This window comes from Psittacula echo, assembly GCF_963264785.1.
Source record: "Psittacula echo genome assembly, chromosome: Z".
NCBI classification, from domain to species: domain Eukaryota; kingdom Metazoa; phylum Chordata; class Aves; order Psittaciformes; family Psittacidae; genus Psittacula; species Psittacula echo.
The window spans coordinates 31,205,957-31,225,100 of NC_137742.1; the positions used below are offsets into that span (position 1 = coordinate 31,205,957).

General features: G+C 40.6%; 1 pseudogene across 1 annotated transcript; it reads left to right on the forward strand.

The window, feature by feature from the left end:
* The first annotated feature begins 5,896 nt into the window (after positions 1-5,896).
* On the forward strand, positions 5,897-14,228 carry LOC308232218 (programmed cell death 1 ligand 2-like; annotated as a pseudogene). The gene is made up of 6 exons: positions 5,897-5,951; positions 8,374-8,730; positions 10,199-10,477; positions 11,068-11,208; positions 11,946-11,987; positions 14,146-14,228. The product of its transcript is annotated as a programmed cell death 1 ligand 2-like (transcript).
* The last annotated feature ends 4,916 nt before the right edge of the window (positions 14,229-19,144 follow it).

Consider the following 19,144-nt stretch of genomic DNA (forward strand, 5'->3'; position numbering starts at 1 on the left):
CTGCTACCATGCAAATAGGACACAGCTACTTTGAAAAACCTTGAAAATCTTGGCTGCTATATGAACCTGATTCTTTCAATAACTACAGAAAAATCTGATGTGAGTATAATGCTGCTAAAATGCAATTCAGGATTTACTGTATTTCTGACTGATGGACTGCAGACTTTTTCCTCTATTCTTAAGATTTGCCTAAAATAAGTTTATTTTCAAGTGATTTGTAAGGAATGGACTCTGATTATGAACGAGAGATTGGATAAGTCCCACATCCTAAAACACAGGTCCATGTAACTTCACATATAAATAGTTTTAGAAACTGAATCTATCTTGCAACTATTACCTGTCACAGGCAAAGGCAGAGAGGAATGGTGGTAGCAAGCCTCTTCACCTTATGCAGTGGGATGTTGCTGTTCAGTTTTCTCATTCTGAAATTCAAGGAAGAGTTGTGTAGAGAAAAAAATCTGTATATATTTGTATCCATATGTTCCTGCTTATCTACCTGCAGATGGTAGGTTGTTTTGGTTGCACAACAAGTCGTGGAACTTTCACTTTCTGCCTTTGCACACTTTTTCTCTTAACTCCATCTTAACCCTCCACCTGCCACCAACCCTCAAAGGCCTTATCTGCTTTGTGGCCTTCCACACTAAGACAAATAGACTATTTAGGGAAAAGTATTTATGCAAACCCACCTTGCAATTAATAACATTTACATGCATTCTGCATTTGCACAGGCTGGGAAGAGGAGAGTTTTTTGTGCTTCTCTGAAAAACCTTTCCTTCTGTAAAAGCTGGAAGTGTGAAAGAAAATCTGCAGTATATTGAGCCAGTGTGTTACCTTGCTTTGTTCAGTGCTCTTGCTAAGAGCTGAAAAGCATGTGAATCTGTAGAATACACAGCTGCATTTTAAATGCATTTTCTACAACAGAATTTCAACCCAACCTTACCCTAACACAGATGGAAAAAACATCCAAATTATTATAAAATTATTGGATTTGACATTGAACAACAACAACAACAAAGACAGTGAAAAAGATAGAACAGGTGACAAACAATGCAGGGAAGTTGAAGTCACAGCAGGGGTGAGCAAAGAAGTGATAAATGATATTTCTTCACCTTAAAGCTGAAGTGAGATGGAGAGCAAGCTAAAATGATGCAAATAGCCTGTCACAGGACCTAGCAGCAGATGGGCTATACAGAGGTGGACAACAAGTGACTGCAATAAGAATGCAGCAGCAAAGAACAGCAGGTGAGAGGGTATGAGGGTGAGGTGGGTTGGGGAGAATGAGGGCAGAAGACTGTGTCCACAGAACATACTGAGATACGCCTGAGAAATAGACTTTGAACAAATGTCAATATGCATGCACAGCTAAGATGCATGCAGCCATCCTGCCAGTTCTTTATCCACTGAGTGTTCCACCCATCAAATTGATGTCTCTCCAATTTAGAGACAAGGATGTCGTGTGGGACAGTGTTGAACGCTTTGCACAAGTCCAGGTAGATGACGTCAACTGCTCTGCCCCTGTCCATCAGTTCTGTAGCCCCATCATAGAAGGCCACCAAATTGGTCAGGCAGGATTTCCCCTTAGTGAAGCCATGCTGGCTGTCACCAAGCACCTTGTTGTTTTTCATGTGCCTTAGCATGCCTTCCAGGAGAATCTGCTCCAAGATTTTGCCAGGCACAGAGGTGAGACTGACTGGTCTGTAATTCCCCGGGTCATCCATTTTCCCCTTCTTGAAAATGGGGGTTATATTTCCCTTTTTCCAGTCACTGGGAGCTTCACCTGACTGCCATGATTTTTCAAATATGATGGCCAGTGGTTTAGCAACTTCATTCGCCAGCTCCTTCAGGACCCACAGATGGATTTCATCAGGTCCCATGGACTTGTGCATATTCAGGTTCCTAAGATGACCTCGGACCAGATCCTCTCCTACAGTGGGCCTAAGGTCTTCATTCTCACAGTCCCTGTATCTGCCTTCCAAGACTTGGGTGGTGTGGTCAGAGCACTTGCTGGTGAAGATTGAGGCACGGAATTCGTTGGGAACCTCAGCCTTCTCCAAATCCAGCTTAGCCAGTTCTCCCATCTCCTTCCGGAGAGGGCCCACATAATCCCTAGTCTGTCTTTTGTTAGCAAGATACCTACAGAATCCCTTCCTGTTATCTCTGACATCCCTGGTCAGACTCAATTCTAACTGAGCCTTACCTTTCCTGACCTGGTCCCTAGCTTCCCAGACAATGTCCCTGTATTCTTCCCAGGATGCCTGTCCTGATTGCCACCTCCTCATAAACCTTTTTCATTGACACTTTCTTTTCTCCTTCTAAGTTTTCTCATTAGCTCCTTATCCATCCATGGAGGCCTCCTGGCCTTCTTGCCCCTTTTCCTTCTTGGGAGACAACACTCCTGATCTTGTAGCAGGTGATCCTTGAATATCAACCAACAGTCTTGGGCCCCCCTGCCCTCTAGGGCTATATACCATGGAACCTTACTAAGCAGGTTCCTGAAGAGGCCAAAGTCTGCTCTCTTGAAGTCCAGGGCAGTGAGCTTGCTGCACGCTCTTCCCACTGTCTCAAGGATCTCGAATTCGACCATCTCGTGGTCACTGCAACCAAGGCTGCCCTGGAGAATCACATTTCCAATGAGCCCTTCCCTGTTGGTGAGCACGAGGTCAAGCACGGCACCTCTCCTTGTCGGCTCCTCTGTTACTTGCAGAAGGAAGTTGTCTTCCACACAATCGAGGAACCTCCTGGATTGGTTGTGCTGGGCTGTGCCATCCCTCCAACAGATATCAGAGTGGTTGAAGTTCCCCATGAGAACAAGGGCCTGCGAGCATGAGGCTGTTCCTACCTGTCTATAGAGCACTTCATCCACAGAGTCCTCTTGATCAGGTGGTCTCTAACAGATCCCCACAGTAATGTCTCCCATTGCTGTTCTCCCTTTAACCCTGACCCACAAACTCTCTGTTAACTGATTGCCTGTCCCCAGACAGAGTTCCATACTCACCAGCCTATCCCTAACATAAATAGCAGCTCCCCCTCCCCGTCTGCCGGGCCTGTCTTTTCTAAAGAGCCTGTAACCTTCCATTCCAACACTCCAGTCATAGGAGCCATCCCACCATGTTTCTGTGATACCAATTATATCATATGCCCATAGACATGCACACATCTCTAATTCCTCTTGTTTATTCCCCATACTACGGGCGTTTGTAATAGAGGCAAATACTAATTTGTACAGGGGTAAATTGTAATGCGCTTACTGTTCTTAATCATCCAGCAACTGGAATACAAATATGTTAAAAGATGAAGCAGTGTTTCCAGGAAAGGTTTATGTACGATTTGTTAGAGTATCAGGCCCCAGAATCTGGTTGTGTTCATTTATGGACAGCATAAAGAAGATTCATCTGAAACAGGACACTTTGCTATACTTTGTTGGCAGCAATCATAGAATGGTTTGAGTTGGAATGAACATTCAAGGTTATCTAGGCCCCTGCAATAAGCAGGGCAATTATAGCAAGGCTACTAACCAAAGGTGGTGCCAGAGGGTTTTGTGCTAAGCTCTTGTACTAAGTTGCTCCTTTTTTTTAAGAAAAGCAGCATGATCTTTCAGATGCATGGATGAAAGGAACAGAATTGAATTCACAATTCACATTATTCAGATGTGGTTTCAATCTTCACTACCCAGAAGTAGATTGCAAAATATTCTGTGATATCCATGTTCCTTTGCTTACAAAGCTTCTTGCAAACTCTTCAATATTGACAACATTGTGGTAGTTGTCACTAACCAAAGTCAAATCAGAACACTTCTGGCCAGCTTAGTGCCAACCTACCTCATCAACCCACTGTGGATCATAACATGGATGTTTCCTGAAAATAAGATCCAGCAGCCATAACAATAAATACATGTAAAAGAGATCTATACAAAGCACAGCTGCTTAAAAGAAGTATCCTAGCTTTTCCTCAAGAGCTCCATGTTTTAAGCATATAGGAGAGTTTGATGCTCCCTCTTTGCCACCACTTTTGTCTCCATGGAGCATCCTTATAACACACAGCTCCATTAGGAGAAGCACCTCTTCATTTCTGTCTGTAGAACTGAATGAAGTCTATACTTCATATTGAAAATTGAATACTATGTTGAAAACAATATTGTGGCCTGGAGCATATGGCTCATGCCATTTGAGAAGGGAATGCTGAGTCTAAATTTTCTAAGGGAACAAAAAATATCCTTCTCAATCCTTAGCAGGGGAATTTTGGGCAACCACTTGAGATTTCATGTGAACTGGGTATTCCACTGGCCAAAAATTACTTTTCTTGTTTTTGAAGATGACTGTGGGTATGTGAGCTGGGGCCAGGACTGAATTCATAGACATGATCAACTGAATCAAAAGGAGGAAAACTCCATGGTGTAGTTTTGACCTTTGGAGGAATTTTAGCAATTTATTATCATTGCCCTCTGAATTTTACTCTACATTCACTAAGAAACCTTATCAGAATATGTTCCTTTAGTGCCAGAGAAAGTAAAATATGGGTGTCAACTTAGTACTTTAAGTAAAAATATCTGTATAAAAAGAGAAAATTGCATTCCTCTCTTTTTCCATTCATATTGTCATGCCTTTGTTTTCATTGTTCCCATTCAGATTTTTAGCCTTGTTTCTACATCCTCATTGGAACTATTCTAACTCATGAAAAGCCATGATGTTTTTTAGATGTCTGATCTTATGGCTTTCACCACCTCCACCCTCAAAGGTTTGCTCAGCTTCATTTTCATAATCACACAGCACCGTGTAAAAACTTGCTTTGTTCTCCTGCAGGTTGGTCTGGGAAATTCATTTACTGACAAGATCTGAATTGCTGTTGAAATGTCATGCTTCTTCCTCATTGTCAGAGCCAAATGATTAAGCTGCACGTGTTGATTTCACCAAGGTTGCACAACCTGTCCACTAGTAAGATCATGGAAATAAACGGTTTCTAATACAGATCCTTGCAGATAGGTGCTTGATCATTCTAGTTCAGATCCTTGCTGATCCCCACAAGCATTCCATGACTCTACATTCAGCATCACAAGCAAAAATGTTTCTCTGGGTTATTCTATGCATTTATGGTGCGTGTAATGCTCTTCTCACACTGAACCATTTGGTCAGGAAAGATTTACTCTCATTTGATATTTAATAATTATGATTGCTATCTGCTGGGGCTTTGATTACGTTTCCCCTTCTTTTTGCTCTATCCTTTTCCTTTGAGTAATAGATATATTTTAAAAAGCCCTGTTCCCTATATTATGTGAGGAGTACTCTGAGCTATAAAAAGAGAGTAGATCACATGAGGCTGATCCAGGGGTCTAAACGTTGATGTGAGGTACTGTTCCATTCTTTGTTCAGTTCTCTCCTCTATGTCCACCTGCTTCTAGGTAGGCTATGTGGAGAAGTGAGCATAGCACGAGATTGCGGATGGTAAATTTCTTTACAGCATTAACTGTGAAACACTGTGGTGGCTACAAAATGAGTGAAATTTAACCCAGCTGTTAGGGCAGTGCTGGATCTTTGTTTCTGCATCCAGGAAATGAAGATACTGATGCTGATATTGTTTATCAGCTCCTTTCTCATACAGCTAAAGTAATTGCAATTTGTCACCCATTAAGAAGTGGAAACTCAGTTCTCTGGTAAAAGTAATTATCTTTCATTTACATGTAATAAGTCTGCTTATTATAGTTTGCATATCCATCTTTATGGTGTCATAAAGATCATCTTTAGCTGTGACATCAAAAAGGTAAGGTCTAAATGTGTCTGAAAAGTCCTGCAATTTTGGCAGATAACTTTGCTAAAGCTTGTGCCTGATTTTTTTGAGGTACTGAGAGCTCAAAGGTGGAAGAAGTCAGAGAAATGTAGCACCTGTGAAAATCAGAGCCAGGATGTGTCAAGCTGAGCCGCAAATCAATGAGGAAGTAAAATTAAAAACCCTCTCCAGTAAGCCTAGCTCCGGGGAAGTCTAAAATTGCTCCTTCTCTTCTTTACTTCCTTATGCTTATTTCTGGATCTACTTCGCTGATTTCTCAGATTATACTATATGTTAGCATGCTTTCTTCAAAGTAATTCTTCCTTCTTTTCTGTTATTTCATTGGATATTTTTGTCATTATTTTTTGTGGTGGTGTTATGGTTTTGGTGGTTTTGTTTTTGTTTTTGTTTGTTTGTTTGTTTGTTTTTATTTACTGTTACAATCTGTATACAAAAGTCCAAACAACAGTTTGCTAGTTACTGGAACAGGAAGATACTCACTCTGAAACTGGGCTTTCTTTTGCATAATTTCAGGGCTCTTGGATTACTGTCAGTAATACAAGGTTCTCTGTACACGTCTGGCACTGTCATGGGCCAAGTGAAAAAATTAGCATCAGAAAGTCTTCACATCTAACCCATTCTGAAGCAAACTTTGATTTACCCACCCTGAGATTTCCAGTACCTCACATGGAGTTCCAGGTATCTGCTGATCTTGAGGTTAAAGAACTCAGGAAATAAGTATCCTCAAAACAGCATGCAAAACAGTCGAAACAAAATCAAGGTTAGCAATATTGCAAGCTAGATCAGGCGTTAGTGCAGGCAGTTATAAAAGTCTGCTTGTGCGTGTTTATGAAGCTCTCTTGCATGTGAGAAGCCAACTGCAATTGATTTTTATTATTCATGGGTATGGTTTCAGTGTGAAGTTGCTGTAAAAGCTCTGTCCTGTCAGACTATTTAAGACTGCCTGCAAGCTATGGATCCTGAAAGCCTCATGGGTGAAATTCTGGAAATGTTTTATTTCCCTTCCTTGCCAGAGGCTGGTTGTTCATATTCCATGTGTGTGCATGGGTTGTTTTAATCAAGATTCAGCATTTTTCTAGTGGTAGCCTAGCATTTGTTTTTTTGTTTGCTGGTTTTCAGCTGTGATGCATTTTGAAGGCTAGCATGGCTTTAATCCACCTCAGCAGAAGAAGGCAGTTGTTGGAAGTTCTGATGCAATCCTACTTGTGTTTCAGATCCACCTGAGAAAATGATCCACATCCTCACAGTGATGCTCCTGAAAACACAACTCCCCATGGTTTCAGGCGAGAGAGAAACTGCCTTTCAATTCCACCAGCAGAAACAGTGCAGCAAATACCACTACACCCTCAGTACGTTGGCTTCAGCACCTCCAGTGACACTTGCTTGAACAGCCAGTGATGTCTGGAGCCTCTGCTCTGCAACATCTTACAGAAGGCAGTGTGTACTCACTGATCACAGGTCCATCACTATCCACTTCTTCAAAGCATAGTGTGAACAGCTGGGGTGACCAGCATCAGCAGCCATCACTGTGAGAGGGAGGATGACAAAAGCAACCTAAACCAGTTGTAAAGAAGGACAACCACAGTGTGAGGCAATGTAAACCCATGTGTATTCTCCTGTGCATGCCTGTAGTAGGAGCAGCATGGCTCAAACCTAGATTTTGGCTAAAGGCCATAAAATGGGCTTGGCACTTTTCATATTATTTCCCCCTTCATTATGGTTGTATTGAAGTGAATAAACAAGCATTGCTAAAAAGAATCGAGGTCTTCCCTGCAAGTATTTCACAAACATATGAAATATAAGGAATGCATAAACAGTCGTATGAACTTCTCTTTTGAATGTCACTATGAACACTACCAAGGGTTTCTGAATTATATCTACGTACATATGGTATATCCAGTATAGAAAGTAGTTACAAGGTATACTGAATGATGTATCATAGCTAACTCTCCTTGATCAAGTACACTAAAATGGTAAACTATTCATAACAATATGAATTTCAGGTTTGGTGAATGGCTAAGAAGATTATTTTTATATACTTTCTGTAATACTGTTGGATGTATCTGAACAGATGCATGGGATCAAATGATACTCACATGATCCCAGGATTCAGGAAGACTGTAATTGCTACACAGCAATTCTTCCAAGTTACACGTGCTTATCCAGTGCAGCTCTGTTTCACAGGAGTTATACTGGATTTTCTCTTTGTAAAATGTAAGAAATTAGGTTTACTATTCCCACAATTAACAGTTGTTTTTACCAGAATTTCAAGACATATAAAAGATACAAACATAGTTTCACAGAATTGCTCCCTGTGTAATCACTGGTTCAGCCTTAAGTTATTTCTAAAATGTGAAAAAGACTCTTCTTGTTCATTTTGTCCTTGCCTTTCAGACTCTGTAATCAATACAGAATACATGATTACTACTGATGTGGTAAACATGTTAGTGTGAATAGGAACCAAAGATGCTTAAAATTTTTAATTAAGCCAGGAATCATACGCCTGGCTACATGACACCTTTTTTTGCCCAAATTTAAAGACAACCAGATTTTAACACAACAAAATGAAATAGTTTTCTTTTCCTGCTGTAGCTTTATTTACAGTTGAAGTTCATTAACAACTATACGTTGTAAAGTATGGGAGCAATGTGACCATGGAATGCAGATTTGCTGTGAATGGCTCATTAAACTTAGGACTTCTGACTGTCCTTTGGGAGCAAAAAAAGGCAGGTCCAGTTAAAATCAAAAGAGGTGTACACACTCTGCAATGGGAAAGCATTCCTTCCATCCCAACATCATGATTACATAGCAAAAGCAGCACTTCTGCACTGTGAACTGAAACTGGGATGAGCCATCCTGCATATCACCAATGTGAAGATCACAGATGCAGGATTGCGCCTTTGTCTCATCGACTACCAGGTTGTGGAGTACAAGTACGTTACTTTGAAAGTAAAAGGTTAGTGGCTGAATTGAATGCAAACATAAATTAATTGAGATATCTCTACTAAAATCCTACAAGCTTCTAGAAATTGATTAATTTGGAGGAATTTGTTGCTAAGTCTTTCACCAAAAGCCTGTGCTCAGCCTCCATGTGAATGAAAGCAGTTGTCTTAATGTGGGCTAGTCTTCACCCAACAGCGAGCCTAGCCTCTCTAGGAGCAGCCTGTGTCAAAGAGCAAGAGTGACTTTCATCCCTGCCCCTTCTCCCCCCATCCTCTTCTCCCATGCCCCCACCCCTGTCTTTCATCAGAACCCCTGCTCTCTTGGGCCATCCCGGCCCTTCCCAAGGTTTCTCAGAGATGATTTAATTTACTGAGGAGTCCTGCTGCTACTACCCAAGTCCTTGGGGATTCCCCAGGTGACTGCAACTCCCAGAGCAAGGACATGTGATTTTCTGTGTTCACCAAGACAAAATGGATATTATTAATCCAGGCCTACATTCCTGAAGAGCATGATAGAGCGGTCATTTGAAAGGCCTCTGGTGTTTCCCATTAACTGCAGTATGTCCATGTGATACACAGTAGTACTCATTTCCTACCCAGGCACTTAAATAATGAGCTCTGTTAAATGCAAAAATGGATCCAGCCATTTTTAAGACCCACACTGGTTCCCCTGAACTGTCCTCACAGAAATTCTAAGTTTATTTTGTTATAGTATGATGAAAATGTCACACTTGTTTATAAGGTATGATAAAAAAAGCATCAAAACCATCATGAAGTAACATATTCAAAAAGTGAAAATAGAGTCCATAAGACTTCACTTGTTTCCTCTGTATCGATAAGTAATAAATTCAGCGTTAACTGCTGCCTTGTATAAACTATCAAGTTCTGTCACTGTAGGCATGAGAAAGATTGAATAATGAATACTAAATTGTTCTGCAAAACATCTTTCATCATTTCAAGTAAGTGTACCTCTGATATAGTCATAGACAATATATGGCACTAAAGGGAAGGAGGGAAAGTGAAGTAGGAAAGTGTATCATTGTATAAAGCAATTTCACTCAACTGCATAGAATCATCGTAGAATGGTTCATGTTGGAAGGGACGTTAAAGATCATTAGTTCCAATCCCCTGCCATGGGCAGGGACACCTTCCACTAGACCAGGTTGCTCAAAGCCCATCCAGCCTGGCCTTGAACACTGCCAGGGATGGAGCAGCCACAGCTTCTCTGGGCAACCTGTGCCAGTGCCTCACCACCCTTGTTGTGAAGAATTTCTTCCTAACATCTAATCTAAACCTCCCCTCTTTCAGTTTAAAACCAATCCCCCTTGTCCTGTCACTATGGGCCTTTGTAAAAAGTCCCTCTCCAGATTTTTTATAGGTCCCCTTTAGGCACTGGAAGTTGCTCTAAGGTCTCTCTGGTCTTCTCCAAGCTGAACAAGCCCAGCTCAATCATCCTGTCACTTCTCCATATGCAGTCATCCTACAAGACAGTGAACACTCACTTAACGAGAAAAACACATGAAGACAAGTTTGCTTTTATCAGAAGCCTTTCCTCTGGCAGGTGTTTTCTGGCAAAATGAGAAGAACTTCAATCTCAGTGTTTCTGCAAAATACCACCTATACGCCAACCACAAACAGCCTCTATGATGTCACCAGCATCCTGACATTCACACCGAATAGGAGTGAGAACTACAGTTGCGTGTTCTGGAACAAAGAACTGAATGGAGAAACTTCAGCTCATGTTTCCACTTCAGGTTCATACCCTCTTGAACTTGTATAGCACAGGGAGTGTTTGAATGTATATCAAGTCCTATGACCCATCCCTGGAAATCAGTTCTAGAAAACAACGTATTACTGATGAAGCAAAGTCATTTGCTTAATATAATGCATAATGTCATACATTACAGTATAACAAATGAAGCAAGTCATTATTATTTACACCTTTGAAGCCTCAGCTAGCTTGCACTTTAACAAGCCAGTCTATCATTTTTCTGTATATTTTAATCTTAGCTCCATTATCTGGCTGCCAGTACAGAGGAAATGCTTCAATCTGCACAGGTGTCTTCCCTTACCTAGACTCCTAGTTAATTGTTCTTCTAATGGGATACACATAAATTGCAGTAGTGTTCACTCAAATGCCATATGAATGTGACATTTGACTTATTTTCTGAAAAGTTTCTTACAGTAATATTGCAGAATAAAGTATTCATAAAATGAGTGTAAAACACTGCTGATAAATTTTAAGAATCTTTCGTTCACTCAGAGCAAAACTCTGGAGAATGAGAACATAAATGATGCCTGTTTTGTAAGTCATAAATTTACTTTCTTGTCATGCCTTAGACAGCTTTAGTAAATCCACAATATAGTAGACAAACGTCCCTGATCTTATTTATCATCCCCATGTGTGTGATGGTAGCTGTCTTTCCCTTTGCACTAGTAATATTTCAAAAGAGAAAACCATTCAAGAATAGGCAACTCCCCAAAGGTACATTTTATTTCAGATAGTGGATCTTTTCACTTATTCTTTGCTTTTCCTGTGAACAACCTTTTGGAAATTTTAGTAACTTTAGGCATTCTTGTGTGACTTGGGTCATACTCTATTTCTAAATGCGCTTTGTCTAAAATGACATCTTGGATCATTTGAGTTGGGTTTTATTTTCCTCACCTTGCTACTTATGTAAGACAAGCTATACGGGAAGATGCATTTTTTTTATCTGACCAGTTACCATTCTGTAAAGAACACAAACAAGCTTCGGCTTGAGTAAGGAGGGCTGAAAAAACACAGTTCAAACGGTGGTTTTCTTCATGGCTACAAGGACATTGTAGCTATAGCATATGACAGAGAACTTTTATTTCTGATCTCCATTAAGGCTGTATAACTAAAATGGTATGCTGCACTGGGCTATTACAAAGAGTGTTTCTTTCCTTGTTTGAAAGCGCATTAGTGGAAAAGTAATAAAGGAAACAGGCTATTATTATAGTCTTTTCTTACATATGAATAGGCTCCAATAAACTCAGACAAATTTATTTATTGTCATGAAATGAAATGAAAGTCTCACTATTAATGACTTCAGAATTTGATTCAAAGTCTGTAAAAGAAGAGTAGAGAGGTTGGTGTGAGTTACTAATAGACTTACATGTGCTCAAAGCTCATTTTTATCTAAGCTGTTTTTCAAATCTAGAAATGTTTAAGCTAAATTTATAAATATTTACTTTTAACAGATGTGAAAGGAAAACTGAATACTAACCTGAAAGATAAGAACAATAAGTCATAGGGTTTTCTATATTTATACTTGCAGCTTTTTCTTTCTTACAGCTAAAATATTTATAACTCTGTAGATGGCAAGTTAAATAACGTTACATCACTACAGAGGCTAGTTTTGGATTTATATAAGAATTTTCTTCATTTTTCTGAAAATGCAGTATCTAATGTTAAGATTTTCTTACAAGTGATGTAAAAATTTATAGATGTTTGTTTCCTTTCACTGAGATAGAGATAGTTTGCATACATAGCTTGGTATACACCCCTGTACACTAACTGCAGTTCTAGTAGCCTCAGCTGAATAGGATACACACAGAAAGCCCGTTGGTTTTGTGACAATAGTTTGTTTTTCTTTTGGCTTAGGCCACAGGTTTTAACAACAAATAAAATGTCACCTCATTAGTCTGGAATATTACATCATCCACTGGGGCACTTCTCATCTCATGAGTATGTGACTTTCCTAGACATCCAGGAATTTTTACATTGCAGAGATAAGGTAATGCCTAGAAAAGCATCAGATACATACAACTGTCCTGTTCTAAAACTGAATTGAAAAAAAGAAACCACCGCGGAAAACTAAAATGCAATATGATAACAAAGGTCCTAAACCACCTAATTATATAAATCAGTTTTGTTACATATAAATAAAAGTCTGATAGGTTAATGTATTGTCAGAATAAAGGCTGGGGCCAGTGTTAGGTACACTAGTATTATGTTCAGCTGTCAGGCAGACCCTTACACAGTGTATTGAGGCCAGCTCTGAGGCTGCCTCATGTGCTCTAGCAATATGAAACATTCTTCCCTAAGGAGAAAAACTGGAGCAAAACTGTGATGCAGCTGACTGAGCAGCCTAAAGAAACAACACACAGCAGTTTCTGGACACATAGGCAGCTTTGGCCTTTTTCCAAGGACAGGATTTACTTGAGAAGCCACCTGTGTTTCTCTCTGCTGAAAAAAAAACACCAGGAAGTTGCCAGCTTAAAACAAAAGTTCTGTGGGTGACATGAAAACTAGGGATTGGATGGAGGGTGCATGTATTCACTGATTCTAATAGCAGCTCAGATTGTAGTGTTTTTTGTCTTACCTGTAGCTGTCCAATCCACTGCCATCAGAAGACGTTACAGTCAAAACCACACTTTCATAAAAACACTTTCACCTTTCAGAAATCAGCCCTTGCTGCAATCAAAGTTCCCTTCTTGTTTTCACAAGATGTTATGAAACCTCAGTGGAAAAATGCCATGTGCAAATGAACAAAAGCCCAAAGCAACCGTAAGCCAGACAACAGCGCTGGTGCATGTCTGGACATAACTCCAGTGCTACTTGTGTGAGCTCAGTGCAGCTTCCCATGGCTTCTTATACTACTGTTGGAGAATTTTTTCACTTTGTAGGCCCTAGCCTCCTCTGTGCAGTTACTGAAATTAAGAAATTAAAGGAGAGGCAACTGCTTTTTGTGGTTTTGGTTTACTTCTTCATTTTAATGATCGAAAATGAACTTAGTGCATGTTGCTTCTCTATGTTGTGTAAAGAAGCAACTTGTAGTAAGTCACATGACAAACACTTCTATTTCTCAGCATCATATATTTTTAAGAAACATTGGAAAGAACCTTTTTTCCGTGATGAGTAGGCAGTTGAACATAAAAAGCCACAGATACTTTACAAGAGAGCCTTGGAAATGACCCACATGATCCTGGTTACAGGAACAAGGATTGGTCATGTTATCATTTTAATTTATAGCTCAAGATGTATCAGCACTGGAAAAGCAGGACATTTGACCTCATCACTGAAGTCCCACTTCTCCAAACTTTTATATAGATGCACAGATTTTACTGACAAGCATTTCCATGGATGCTATCTAACCAGATTTCAGTTTTGTTGTCTCATCTACATGGCTGATAGTCAGTGATAGCTTTGATGTAACACAAAATTCAGAATTTAGACCACAGATTAGACAGAAAGAATTCTTCCCTCTGAAAAGATTGCAGTACCATGTCTGTAATTACTGGCAGTGTTAAGGAGCCATTGTAACTTCAGGATGGCCCAGAAAAGCTTGCATAAAATGAAAACAGGGCTTTCATTCTTTACAACTCAGTCATTAAAATCAGGCTATTTATTTGCTTAATTTATTTTTAAAATAACACTACTCAATCCTTTTTCTTTAAGGAGATGATTTTAACTCTCAGACTGAGGCTTTATACTTGCCAGCTGTCAAAGCCTCAAGAGACAGTGGGAGTGTGAGTCCTTGAAAATCCTTCATCTCATATACCATAATTTGCACTTTGTATCAGTTTTTGGGGACTTCAAAGGAAAGTTACAGCATTTTAGTCTTAAGATGAACAGTGAACTCATGGGGATTTATTGCCACTGCAGCAATGGAAAGCTATGCCTCTACATAGCTTGAAGTTACTGAGAATTATGCTGTCATGAAATGTGGTTTACCACTGTGCAGAGGTTATCTGAGTGCCTCTGATACACTTTGCTTTTGGGCTTATTGTTGCTCAAGGGATTTGTGTTTAAGAATGTCTTTATTAAATGTTCCAGTCTCAGGAATGGTGCTTGGATTCAAACATCTTGTGGGAATTTGAATAAAAGCTATATATGCTATCTTATGTCTAAACAGTCATCTTTCAGGTGGAGCCATCATTACATGTCTGTATCTGACTTCCAAACTTTCCAACACATTAAACTGAAATTACCACAAGTACCCACCAGCATGGCAATATATGGAAGATATTTCCTATCACAAAAGCAATTAGAAGCTGAAGTTAAATCAAAGGACTGACTGAAAAAAAAAAAAAAAAGAAAGGAAGGAAAGAAAAAATCCCAACACCAACAGAGTAGATCAACATTATAGAATCAAAGAACGATAGAATCTGTCAGGTTGGAAGGGACCTTAAAGATTATCTAGTTCCAATCCTTCTGCCATGGGCAGGGACACCTTCCACTAGACCAGATTGCTTCAAGCCCCGTTGAACCTGCCCTTGAACGCTGCCAGGGATGGAGCAGCCACAACTTCTCTGGGCAACCTGTGCCAGTTCACAGTGAAGAATTTCTTCCTAATGTCTAATCTAAACCTCCCCTCTTTCAGTTTAAAGCCGTTCCTCTTTGTCTTGTCACTGCATGTGCTTGTAAAAAGTCCCTCTCCAGAATTATTATTGTCTGTTTTAGGCACTGGATGCTGCTCCAAGGTCTCCCCCAAGCCTTCTCCAGGCTGAACAAGCTGAATTCTCTCAGCCTATCTCCATGGCAGAGGTGCTACAGCCGTCCGGTCGTCTTCATGGCCTCCTCTAGACTCGCTTGAGCAGGTCTGTGTACCTCTTGTTTCGGGGGCCCCAGAGCGGGACACAAAACTGCAGGTGAGGTCTCACAAGAGCAGAGCAGAGGGGCAGGATCACCTCCCTTGACCTGCTGGTCACGCTCCTTTTGATGGAGCCCAGCACATGGTTGATTTCTGGGCTCAAGCACACACCGAGGGGTCATGTTGAGCTTCTCATCAACCAACACCCTCAAGGCCTTCTCCTCAGGGCTGTTCTCAATCCAGTCTCTGCCCAGCCTATAGCTGTGCCTGGGATTGCCCTGACCCTGGTGCAGGACCTTGCACTTGGCCTTGTTGAACTTCATGAGGTTTGCACAGGCCCACCTCTCCAGCCTGTCCAGGTCCCTCTGGATGACATCCGTTCCCTCCAGTGTGTCGGCCACACCACACAGCTTGGTGTCATCCGCAGACTTGCTGAGGGTGCATCAGTCCCACTGTCCATGCCATCAACAAAGATGTTGAACAGCACCGGTCCCAACACTGACCCCTGAGGGACACCATTTGTCACTCATCTCCACTTTCACTCTTAAGTGCACACTTAAGTGCAACCATCCATCCAATTCCTCATCCACCGAGACGTCCATGCATCACATCTATACCGCTCCAGTTTAAAAGACAAGGATGTTGTGTGGGACAGTATCAAATGCTCTGCACAAGTTCAGGTAGAAGGTGTCAGTTGTTCTTCCCTTATCCATCAGTGCCATGGCCCCTTCGCAGAAGGCCACCAAATATGTCAGGCACTGTTTCTCCTTAGTGAAGCCATGTCGGCTGTCATCAATCACCTCCTTATTGTCCAGGTACTTTAGCATAGTTTCCAGGAGGATCTGCTCCATGATGCTGCTGGGCACTGAGGCGAGACTGACTGGCTTGTAGTTTCCAAGTCTTCCTTTCATCCACATAGACCTCTTGGTGCTTCTGCCTGACTTCCTCTTTGTTGGGTTCCACTGCTCCTGAGCTTGGAGGAGGTGATTCTTGAATATTATGTCACAGAAAAGCATTTTAATGCACCGTCTATGTGAATCCCCATTAAGTAAGTCAGGTAAAAAGCCATGAACTATGATGCTATGCTACATTTGAACTGATTACTCAACAGAATTTTCCTCAGAAGGAATCTGGAAGCAAAAGTGAAAATGAAGCTCAGCCACTGTTTATTTTTCAACAGTATTTGTAACTTTTTTCAGAGGAAAAGATGAGTCTTTTCCATGCTAGGCACTCATCTGGTTTACTTCCTGTTACTGGAATGCCTAAAATGGCTCATTCAACTCCAGATATGCTGCGTGCTGGGCATAGCTTCTACAGTCCAGATTTCAAAAAACACCAAACAGGAAACAACCTTGCATTGCGGATATTCATCATGCCAAGGATACTGGGTAGGATTTGTATTATTGTTTTCAAAGAGCACTGTCTGTGGTCAGCTGTGTTTTCTCCCAAGATAGAGGTCTTCTTTATAGCACTTGCTCTGGATTTAGACAGGAGCTGCTTTTCCAGTGTCACGTTGCAGCAATTTGGACCTACAGCGCTGCTATAAGACCAGAAAAACAGCTTTTACACCCTCTACTGTTTCACCTGGAGAGCAGATTCTAAATAGCAGGGCTGCTGTTGATTTTAATTGTGGAAGAGAAAAAATAATCTCTGTTATCACCTCTACTTTGATACCTATGTATTGTACCTTTAAATATGCATTTGTAGTCACTGGACTCAGCTGAGACAAATCTGCACCAGACTTGCTATGTCCTTGCTGACATGGCAAATCAGGTAGATATCAGAGAATCAGAAGCAGCTTCTTGAGGCATCGCTTAGCTTCAGATGCAACAGCAGCTTGGGATCTGCCCTGGCTTGCACCATCTAGCAATACTTAAAGGTCACTGCATAAGGTCAAACAATTTCTCCCCGTGCCAGATTTGTACTTCACGGACAGCTATGAGCCCCTCCTATCAGCCATGGCAAAAAATCCTACTGTACTCCCGGAAGGACTTAATTTTGCATTTTTCTACTTTTTTTTTTTTTTTCATGTAATCATTAAACAGAAGTAATTAAAACTGAATTTGTGTGCGTGAGCACAAATAGGACATCACAGCCTTCGAAATCAGATAATGGTAGTTATCACTGTTCCTTACTGAATTGAAAGTCATCCTTATCTTATGCTGCTGAGTAAATGTTGCCTTGGCATGGGCAGGGAAGAACAGGCATGGGCAGCACTTCCTGCCCATTTTATAGGCATAGAAAACACTACTTTGCTTTCGCTCTTAATGATACGTACACTGAAAGGTTTCACATGGCATCTGCAGGCAGAGACAGCTCAGCTTTGCACAATAATCCCATGCCCTACCCACTCCATTTTGTATGAAAGGAGCAATAGGACTATTTACTGTAACAACCATAACAGTACCCAGAAATGTGTCTTGGTTTGCAAGTTTCTATTTTTTACCACCTGTCACTTCTAAACTATCATTAAAACAAATCAGGATGATTGTGACATCTTAGCATGCAAAAGTTAAGCTTGTCAGCACCTTGGCCAATCTACATGCGTCTGTGAATTCATGCATGAGTTATTCTTTACTGTAAACCATTGAGCATATGATAGGGGTGTGGTATTATGAGTCTCTCTTCTTTCTGCTTCAGCTACTGTTTTATATGCTGTTATGTTGAAACAGCTGAAGTAAGAGTTTCAGATACAGATAAACTGTCTGTAAAATATTTGAAGGGTTTGGCTGGGGTTTTTTTAACTGTTTTGAAGCCTACAGTAAGTCAAACACTGATATTGTTAGATCCTAAAATATTAAACACTTTTAGATGTAATATAAAGATTAGTCTGTAGGGATTGACTTTAAAACTTACACTCTCAATTGGCATTTTAGAGTGGTATGGTGGATATCTTGCATGCCTATGATCTTTTCTGACATGTACTTCCTCTATTCATCTCCATGAGTTTGTCCCAGTTAGAAGAATATCACAAGCAATAGCCTGTTGGTGTACTTTATAAAGGTATGGATTCAGTTAAAGTTAGCTTGTTTACTCACAACCCTCTTTCCTTAATGGGGTTTTCCAAGTGAGAAGTGAAATGTCTTTCATGCAAAGTGTGTATTTACATAAGGAAATAAAACAACCAATATGAAGTAGAAATTTGAAGAGTGGGTTTAAGTGCATTCCTCACACACGTTTTTCAAGCGGTGGGGCAAGATGACTGATTACATGAGTATCAGCTGGTGAACAGAGGGCCTTCTGTGGTGAGGAGCAGAATCTCTCTAGTCAGAAATTTTGAGTTCTAATCGCAAGGCAAATGTTGCCAGCATGTTGTGCTACTGGATGACTGCATTTGTGTATGAAATCCAACTTTTTTTTCAGGTGAGATGATGAGCATATTCTTCCAAGATCTGCAATAGACAGCTGTAGTTCCAACAACGCTCCAGCTTGCTAACAGTTACACCAAAATTCAAAGCTGACCAGTGGTGAAATAACTTTTTCCACCTTGTATTCTCTGAGTGATAAAGTGAAACCTGGCAGGACAAAGAAGACAGATATCAGAGAAGAGACATACAGACCTGACAATGTCACTGAGAACGGAGAAGCTTTCAGTAGGAAATGCAAACAGGAGAAGATGAATAATTTTTATTTCAAGAGGGACCCAGAATTTTTGCGAGAATAGTAAAGCCAGATGAAGCACTGCGAGCTCAAAGAATTTTCTGGTTTATAGAAGCCATGAACTGCTTAGGGATGCTTCTGTATATCTCCAAAATATTGCAATCCTAGTCCGCAGAGCTATCTTAGACTGGTGAGAAAACAGGCAGCAAAGCAGCTGTAAATTTATTAAGCAAAGGCAACATATTTAGACCTCCACACAAAGGC